Source organism: Arachis duranensis, chromosome 3 (assembly GCF_000817695.3).
Source record: "Arachis duranensis cultivar V14167 chromosome 3, aradu.V14167.gnm2.J7QH, whole genome shotgun sequence".
Lineage (NCBI taxonomy): Eukaryota > Viridiplantae > Streptophyta > Magnoliopsida > Fabales > Fabaceae > Arachis > Arachis duranensis.
Window position 1 is genome coordinate 124,978,910 of NC_029774.3, and position 9,808 is coordinate 124,988,717.

The window sequence follows — 9,808 nt, forward strand, 5'->3', positions numbered from 1 at the left end:
CCTCTTTTTTCAAAATTCTCCCAATTATTGTATTCAGAAAGGTAGGCTACGGTTCTCCCAAAACCCTATTGTTGAAGCTGAACATCCCCTCCCAAACAGCCGCCGCGTGACCTTCGTCCTGCGTCGCTGCCGCAGACGAGCTCCGGGGCCAACCTCGCTCGCACACGCCCTCCATTGCTGCCAGCAATTCCTGGACCTGTGACGACGAAGCATTCCCATCCAACGTGCCGCAGGACACCGATCCTCCGCCGCGCGCCACCGTCCTAGCATTCAGCTACCTGTCTTAGCACTCGGGGCTGAACTCACTGGCGCTACATCTCCGTGCGATCCGAAGCCCTAATCTCAATCGACGTGCCCTGCACTACCGACCGTTGTTCACGCTCGCCGTTCTGCGTTAGCCGGAGACCTCGGACCTCCTCCTGCGTCACCATTGCATGGTTGAAACCCATCATCATCAACGATTAGCGGTTAGTGGCTTCATGTCTTTTTCTGATGATTCATACTTCTGCTGCTCCTCATGCTGAATACTGTGTATATTGATGAGTTGTTGAATTTCTAAAAGTGAAAATCTCACTTTGCTGCATGATTATTGTGTCTAAACTTATTGATTACCATTGTGTTGCAGATGGTTGCTTTCGATGTATTTTTTCGCGGGAAAAATTGCAAAATCTTGGTTCAAATATGTGATTTTTACTTTCCCGTGTTGATATTTAGTTGACTCTGTATGGATGGTTACTTTAGCAGGTTTTTGGATGGTCGTTTTCCATCAAGAAGGACCTATCTGGTTAACGAGTTATTAGTTTTATGCAGGCATTTTGTTCTTTATTTTCTATTACTGTTTAGCAATTAATCTTTAGTATCTGAGAACTTATGGTATATTTCCTGAGAAAGTGTACTGTATATTTGTGTAAGACAAAAAAAAGAGTACATGTTTATTGTGACATGAATGTCATTGAAGAGCATTCAAATGGTCTGTATTTTGTTCTTTATTTTCTATTGCTGTTTAGCAATTAATCTTAGTATCTGAAAACTATTGTATATTTCCTCAGAAAGTGTACTTGTATATTTGCGTAAGATAAAAAAATAAAAATGAGTACATGCTTATCGTGACATGAATGTCATTAAAGATCATTTGAATGGTCTGTAACTAGTTCTTTCAACATCAATACAACATCCTAAGTGGGGTGGACCACCACATATTTCACAAAATTTTTAAAATATCTTTTTCTTTTTAATATTGTGGCACCCTAAACACAACTATTAAAATTTGAATGATACAAGAACATTTAACATCAATTGTTCTTGACTTTTCTGTCAAGTAAATAATACAATATAATTTTTTTTAAGTGGCGGGGTGAGTTGAGGTGGAAGGATTAACTCAAATTTCTCTTAACATCACAAAATTATAAATTAAGAAAACAAATGAATAATAGTACTATGTTATTTGTACTCATTTTTTCTTATAGTTGAAGCAAAAATATATCTATGCCTATTTGGATAACAGGTCTTACTTTAATATTTGATCATTGTTCAATATAACATTGTTTTCGTGAGTTATTAAATGTGATTTGTATTTATTTTGCTTTTTTCTTCATGAGCACTTGATAAGTTAAAGCTTGAATCTGTTGGTTAGTTTACCAAACATTTGGAGGGTCAAGTTCGAAGATGGTAAATGCTATTTTGATCCAAGTACACTAGCAGCTTCTTTGCACGATTTGCTGTTTTATCGGAAAAGTGTTTTAGTTAGTATGACAATGCATACATAATGCTAATTATGTTAACCATGCTATCAATGAGTCTGACTTTACTTTTATTGTGACCATATCAATAAGATCATTTGAAGATATATGAATCTACAAAAGTTACTGGTTTGCTATTGCCTTTTTGTTCTTTTTTCCTTCAACAGGCTTTGTTCTGTTTTCATAGGTCATGGAACTGTGGATTACATCCTTTCAATTCTCAAATCACTAATCTTCCAACTAAAGGTTGCTTTTTGCTTTAAAAACTACTATTCTTGCCGAAAAATTGCTAATCTATATCCTCGAAATTTAATGACATATATATTGTTAGTTGGATGTCTGATGTATAAAATAAACTTCTGTGCATTTGTTCATTTAAAGTTGTTCAGTCATGACACACCTATTATTGTGGCAAACTGAGCATCCCTTTTGATTAGGAAATTAACCATCTAATTCCCTTTTGAACCAAACATCCGGTTTGTTATGCCTTATCATAGGTGTGTCTCTTTTTATTTCAAATTTGACTTCAATACGTTAAGTTATGACATCATTATCACTGGTGTTGACACAAGATCCAGCTATTCCTTTGGGATGCATGATGCATATATTCGTTGAAATATCCAAAGAATAACCATCCACAACTACTGACAAATTGAACATCCAAAATCATACAATAACGAACATCCAACGTGATAAATTTAACGTCGTTACCTTGTAAAACGACCAGCTACTTCAAAAGTGACCGTCTAAAATAACATTCAAAAACCGTGATAGTCAGATAGAACTTAACCAGCAATCATTGTACACAAGTAGTTACCCAAGAATAACCATCCATGTTCACAGTAAAATCGAACATCCGAATACGTATAGAAATGAACATCCCAAGTATCATAAAAATAAAAAAGCTACGTACCGAATAACTATATGGTATAGGATGAAGCGAATTAGTACAAATGTAATAACCTAACTCGTAAGTTAAAGAATAAATATTATCTATAATCATTATGCATTCAGTACATGCTTATTGTGACATGAATGTCATTAAAGAGTATTCAAATGGTTTGTAGCTAATTCTTTCAACATCAATCCAACATCCCAAGTGGGGTAGATCACCACATATTTTACAAAATTTTTAAAATATCTTTTTCTTTTTAATATTATGGCACCCTAAACACAGATATTAAAATTTGAATGATACAAGAACATTTAACATCAATTGTTCTTGACTTTCCTATCAAGAAAATAATACAATGTAATTTTTTTAAGTGGCGGGGTGAGTTGAGGTGGAAGGGTTAACTTAAATTCCTCTTAACATCACAAAATTATAAATTAAGAAAACAAATGAATAATAATATTATGTTATTTGTACTCATTTTTTCTTATAGTCGAAGCGAAAATATATCTCTGCCTATTAGATATTATATGAGCATCCAAGAACAGAGAAATACATGTTCTGTGTACAAGACAGAATGAATACACAAAACATTTTCCTTTCTCACACAAAACATTTCTCTAAGGCACAATAAAATTGGATAGAAGAATTGAATCCCAAACCATTTGGTCACATTCCACGACTTTGTAACAAATTTACCTCAACCACCTTCTAAGATCACTAGTTGAAGAAGGAGAAACTTCACCACTAAGACTCTTAGTGTAGCAAGAAGAGTAATTGAATTGTGGCTCTAACCCAAAATGTGAAGCACTCACACTCTTGAAACTTGGACTCCTCAAACTACGGCCATAATTTCTATACTGATGGTTTCAGTGGCTAAGAGAAGGGGGTTGAATCTTAGCCCCTTTTTCACTTCTGAACACTTGCTTGTCTTTGAAACAACTTCTGACGATTTTTGTCTCGTCCCTAGCCACAAGACTTTTCTTTTTGTCTCGTTACTTGGCACGAGATATTTTGCGGTTTTATCTCCTGGGCAGCAGAAACAGAAAATAGAGTAGAAGAGAAGGAAAATAACACCCAGATATATCCTGGTTCAGCTGCTAAGTGTAGTGCAGCCTACATCCAGTCTCCATCACAACAGTAATGGAATTTCACTATAATCATCTTTGATTACATACACCAATTCTCCCTAGGAACTACCCTTCCTATCTGGGACAAGTCCAGAATTCTAAACCCAATCATGAACTTGACTTGGTCACTGCCAAGCTTTCAACTGTAAAGTGCTAACCCAACTTATAAGGGAATTCCCACAGAATCATGAAACACAACACAGATGTACAAAGGAACTCTAAGGACATCTATGGATTTTTCTTTTAATTTTGCACTCTTTGCCTTTTTCTGCTCTATGGCTTTTTCATACAAACCTCACTGTTTGCCTTTTTCTATGAGACTCAAGACATGACAAAATTAAATAGAAAAATTACAAAACAGAATACATTGAAGGAGAAGAAAATCTGTTAGCTCAGGTAGCTCTGAGAACCCTGTGCCTTGCACTCTAACTTCTTTCTCCTTACTCCAAACCGTGGCTGTTCTCTCTTTTTATAGAAGAGGAAAGCCTCCACATTTGAAGCCAAAAACCAAGCCAACTTCTTCTTCTCCAAGAACAAAACCGGTTCGGCCAGAGAGACAGAAGAGATAACCCATGCAAAATCCAACATGCAATTACCTCTAGTCCTTCCTTGGTCATCAATCTTCATCAATCCGAGCGCTCCACCCTTGGCTTGCTCTCCAAGATGAATATCTAGCCCTTGATGCTTCATGATGATGATAGCTTCATCTGCTCCACTTTTGCTTCCTCCCTCACGTAGCCACCCTAGCTACCTTCTGTGATGAGTGAACCCAAAAGTAGAGACAAGCCATCCCAAAGATTTTCTCCTTGCTGGCTGAGATCTTCTACTTTCTTTTCGGGTATGAAGAGCTCGAGATTACCTCACCAAATCTTACCATTTTTTGTGAAAATCTCAGCCACTACATACTTTATGTTTTCTTTTTCTTGTTGCCATCATCACAATGGCTTCTTTCTTGCAACTAGATTATCTGTGATTTTTATTGATAGCTTGCTTTATTCCTCCTTTCCTGCGAGACAAGACCGAAAGAAAGAGGAGAGAGAACAGAGAAAAACTTGCAATGTAATTAAAGAAGAAAATGAAAAAGAGTTGGGTTTACGTTACCCATGCCTAACCTCTGCTTCCTTCTTCAGATTACTTGCTTCTACCATCTTCTTCTCTGACAGTGAGATGACTGAATGTGAAGAGAGAGAAGAGAGAGTAGAAAGAAAAGCAAAGCTATGGAAGCAATGAATGTTGTCAATTAAAATCAATTAATATCAAATTCCCATGCTTTTGCCTTGTAACGTGCCCAACTTAATAAATGCCATCAAATCAGATTTTCTCTTTCCATATACCAAGGCATTCATTAAATCCATTTAATTCAAAATTTGAATTCCAACCATGGAATGAGTTGGTGTCCATGGGAAGCATTCATCTTTTGCCTTCTCTTTATTTTCAATCTTGGACCTAACCCTTGTTGGTCTTGCAAGGATTTTAATTGGGCTTGCTTCTTAAATTTTTGGCCAAATTATCATTTTAATAAATCAGCCACTTATATTAATATTTTGCACAAAGGCTGATTGTTTTTGTCAATCAAATTGGGCTTCATGCATTCTTTTGTGCCCATTGATGAAATACGCATATAACAAAATTATTAATTAATAAGTGTGGATTAAAAATCAAATTAATAATTTTGTAATTAATTGTTTTAATAATGTTTAATCATCATCAAATTAATTTGGAGTTTTCCAAACTCATCAATCTCCCCCTTGATGACAAACATTATTAAAGCTGAATTGAAAAGAATTTGGATTAGAAAAATCCCTTGATGATTTGGCCAAATCCTCCCCCTTTCAATTGTTCAAAATGCTCCCCCTTAATCTGTGCCTGATTAACACAATATTCAAGAAAGCAAAAACTGTGTACAAGCTTCAAAGGATTCCTAAAAGATAAAAATTTCAAGAATTTGCATCCTTTAAGACCGAGCCATATTTTCACAAGAAAATATTTTTCAAACACCTTAATAAAATTTCATATTCCAGTCAGCACACACGCATTTGAGCAAATGATTTTATCAATGACAATCAAAGCTCAATTCGATTAATCCACTAACACAAAGTGCTCAAAACAGAGCCAGATCAGAGCATAAAACAGAGGAAAACAGGGCAACAAATTATACAAAGCAAAACAAGTTAATGAAACATAACAGTTTCAATTCAGCCCTTTTTCTCTTCTCCCCCTTTTGTCATCAAGGAGGGACCCTGCAAAAAAAATAGAGAAAAAGCAATGCAATTCATAATAATTCAAGCATAAAATAAAATAGCATCAAGTTAAGTTTGGTACAGTCATCCAAGACAAATGAAAATAGTTCTCCTGAGTCAAATACACATAGAGCAAAATAACAGAGCATTCAGCAACAGTAACAGGTAACTAAAACTCAACATGTTCAAAAATATTTCCTGCCAAACAATTCAATCAAGCAAAAATATCCAACAACATAAAGTTCAGCCAACATATCAGATCAAATAAAATTGGCAGGCAATAAACATCAGAAAATTCAGACTAACATTAGATCAGTCACCCCCTATTTCTACTATCCTCCCCTATTAAGATATGATGTGATAATCTCCAAATTTTTTTAATAAAAATATGATGAAGAACTCAAATGGGCCAGAGTCATGGAGTGGGTAAAAAAAATTGGTTGGGCCTATGATCATTAATACCAGAATCTGTCTCCCCCTGTATCAGTGCCAGTTCATCACGTCCTCAATTTTGTCTCCTGATTTCCTACGAGACAAAAACAAACAGAATCAAAAAATTCACAAATTCTCAACAGAACTTAATTCTATCATTCCCAAACTATTTCTCAAGGTGCAGAATCTGTCTTCACAGAGGGGCTTAGTGAAAATATCCGCAAGTTGATCTTCAGATTTTTACAAATTGAATATCAATAGTTCCCTTTTGCACATGTTCTCTAATAAAAATGATATTTTATTTCAATGTGCTTTGTTCTTGAGTGCAAAACAGGATTTTTTGAAATATTTATGGCACTCATGTTGTTACAGAACAAGGGTATACTATTTATCTTTAATTTGTAATCCTCTAATTGTGTTTTTAACCATATTAATTGTGAACAACAAGCAGAGGCAGAGATATATTCAGCTTCAGCAGTGGATAGAGCTACTGTGGCTTGTTTCTTGCTTGACCACATATTGAGTGAGCTTCCAACGAAGCAACACATGCCTGATGTGCTTCTTCTATCCACCCAATCTCCCGCATAATCTGCATCACAAAAGCCTACTGCACAAAACTCATCAGATTTTGGGTACCATAAACCATAATTACTAGTTCCCTTAATGTACCTAATGATGCATTTAACGGCTGAAAGATGAGATTCTTTTGGGTGAGATTGAAATCTTGAGCATACACCCAGACTTTGAACAATATCCGGTCTAGAGGAGGTAAGGTACATGAGTGAACCTATCATTCCTCTATACCTTGTTTCATCCATATTTTTGCCATTATCATCCTTTTCAAGTTTAGTGTTAGGATGCATTGGTGTTCCCATTGGTTTAGAATTTTCTAGGCCAAATTTCTTGGTGAGTTTTAGTGCATATTTTTCTTGGTGAATAAAAGTACCACTAGGAGTTTGCTTAATTTGGAGGCCAAGAAAGAAAGTTAGCTCTCCCATTAAACTCATCTCAAACTCACTAGTCATGAGTTTCCCAAACTCTTCACACAAGGACTCATTGGCCGATCCAAACACAATATCATCCACATAAACTTAAACTAGAAGAATATCATCATTAGATGCTTTAATGAATAAAGTTGTGTCCGTGGTTCCCCTTTGAAATTGATTTTCCAACAAGAAGGCACTAAGCCTTTCATACCAAGCTCTTGGAGCTTGTCTAAGGCCATAAAGAGCCTTAGAAAGTTTGAAAACATGGTTTGTAAAATCTTTATCTTCAAAACCGGGGGGTTGTGCAACAAACACTTCTCTATCAATAAAGTCGTTAAGGAAAGCACATTTTACATCCATTTGAAACATTTTAAAGCCCTTATGGGCAGCATAGGCAAAAAGCAACCTAATTGCTTCCATTCTAGCTACCGGAGCAAAAGACTCATCATAATCTATACCCTCTTCTTGATCGTAACCTTGGGCCACTAATCTAGCCTTGTTACGAACAACTTTTCCATCCTCACCTAATTTATTTTTGAACACCCACTTAGTACCCATAACTTTCTTACCATATGGATGAGGTACTAGTGTCCAAATCTCATTCTTGTCAAATTGAGCAAGCTCTTCCTGCATGGCTTTGACCCACGATGAATCTTCAAGAGCTTGTTTTACATTGTTGGGATCCAATTGTGACAAGAGTGCAAGATTGCTTGGTTCGGATTGCATTTTGGTTGAGGATCTTGTTGTTACACCTTGAGAGGGATCTCCAATGATAAAGTCATGAGGATAACCCCTTATGGACTTCCATTCTCTAGGCTTCCAGAGTGTTGTTGAACTTTGATGAGCTTCTGTGGGTCTTACTATTTCAGTTTCTCATGCTGGCTCAGGAGATAAAATGGAAATATCTCCTCCAATCTAACGAGACAAAATTGGATAGCAGACTTGGGATTTTCACCACTGGTTTCCTTGACAACTTCTTCACAATCTGTGTCATCATCTATCACAGTACTGGAAATTGAATTAGAATCACAAAAAGTCACATGTATGGATTTCTCTATGGTCCTACGTTCTTTGAGATAAATCCTATAGGCCATGCTAGTGGTGGAGTAACCAACAAACATTCCCTCATATGATTTTGGATCAAACTTGCCAAGATTTTCTTTGTTGTTAAGCACAAAACATTTGTATCCAAAAACATGAAAGTACTTAAGATTTGGAGGGGTTCCTTTCCATAGCTCATAAGGAGTTTTCTTTAACCCTTTTCTAATTATTGTCCTATTCAAAATATAGCATGCTGTATTTATAGCTTCAGCCCATAGGAATTTTGGAACCTTATTTTCACATAACATAGCCCTAGTCATCTCTTGAAGGCTTCTATTCCTTCTTTCAACAACCCCATTTTGTTGAGGTGTTCTAGGGCATGAAAAATTATGAGCAATTCCAAAATCATCATAGAATTTTTCAAAATCTTTGTTTTCAAATTCTTTTCCGTGATCACTTCTCAAATGGGCTATCTTTAAATCTTTTTCATTTTGAATTCTTTTGCAAAGGGTTGAGAATGCATGAAGAGCATCATTTTTATGAGCAAGAAAAAGTACCCAACCAAATCTAAAGTAATCATCCACCACCACTAGACCATAGTGTTTACCTCCTTTAGGTTCTTCTTGGACCAAAAAGATCAATGTGTAACATCTCTAATGGCCTTTTGGTTGAAATTCTATCTTTTGGTTTAAAAGAGGATTTTACTTGTTTGCCTAATTGACAAGTATCACAAGTAAGATCCTTATCAAATTTGATGCTTGGAATTTGGTGCACGAAATAGCAATCACACTTTTGCAATCCCGCACAACTAACCAGCAAGTGCACTGGGTCGTCCAAGTAATACCTTACGTGAGTAAGGGTCGATCCCACGGAGATTGTGGCTTGAAGCAAGCTATGGTTATCTTGTAAATCTCAGTCAGGATATCAGAAATTATCAGGATTGATTGTGAAGAGTAAGAGAACATGAAATAAGTACTTGTTTTGCAGTGATAGAGAATAGGTTGAGGTTTGGAGATGCTCCATCTTCTGAATCTCTGCTTTCCTACTGTCTTCTTCTTCAAGCACGCAAGGCTCCTTCCATGGCAAGCTGTATGTAGGGTTTCGCCGTTGTCAATGGCTACCTCCCATCCTCTCAGTGGAAATGTTCAACGCACCCTGTCACGGCACGGCTATCCATCTGTCGGTTCTCAATCAGGCCGGAATAGAATCCAGTGATTCTTTTGCGTCTGTCACTAACGCCCCGCCTTCAGGAGTTTGAAGCACGTCACAGTCATTCAATCATTGAATCCTACTCAGAATACCACAGACAAGGTTTAGACCTTCCGGATTCTCTTGAATGCCGCCATCA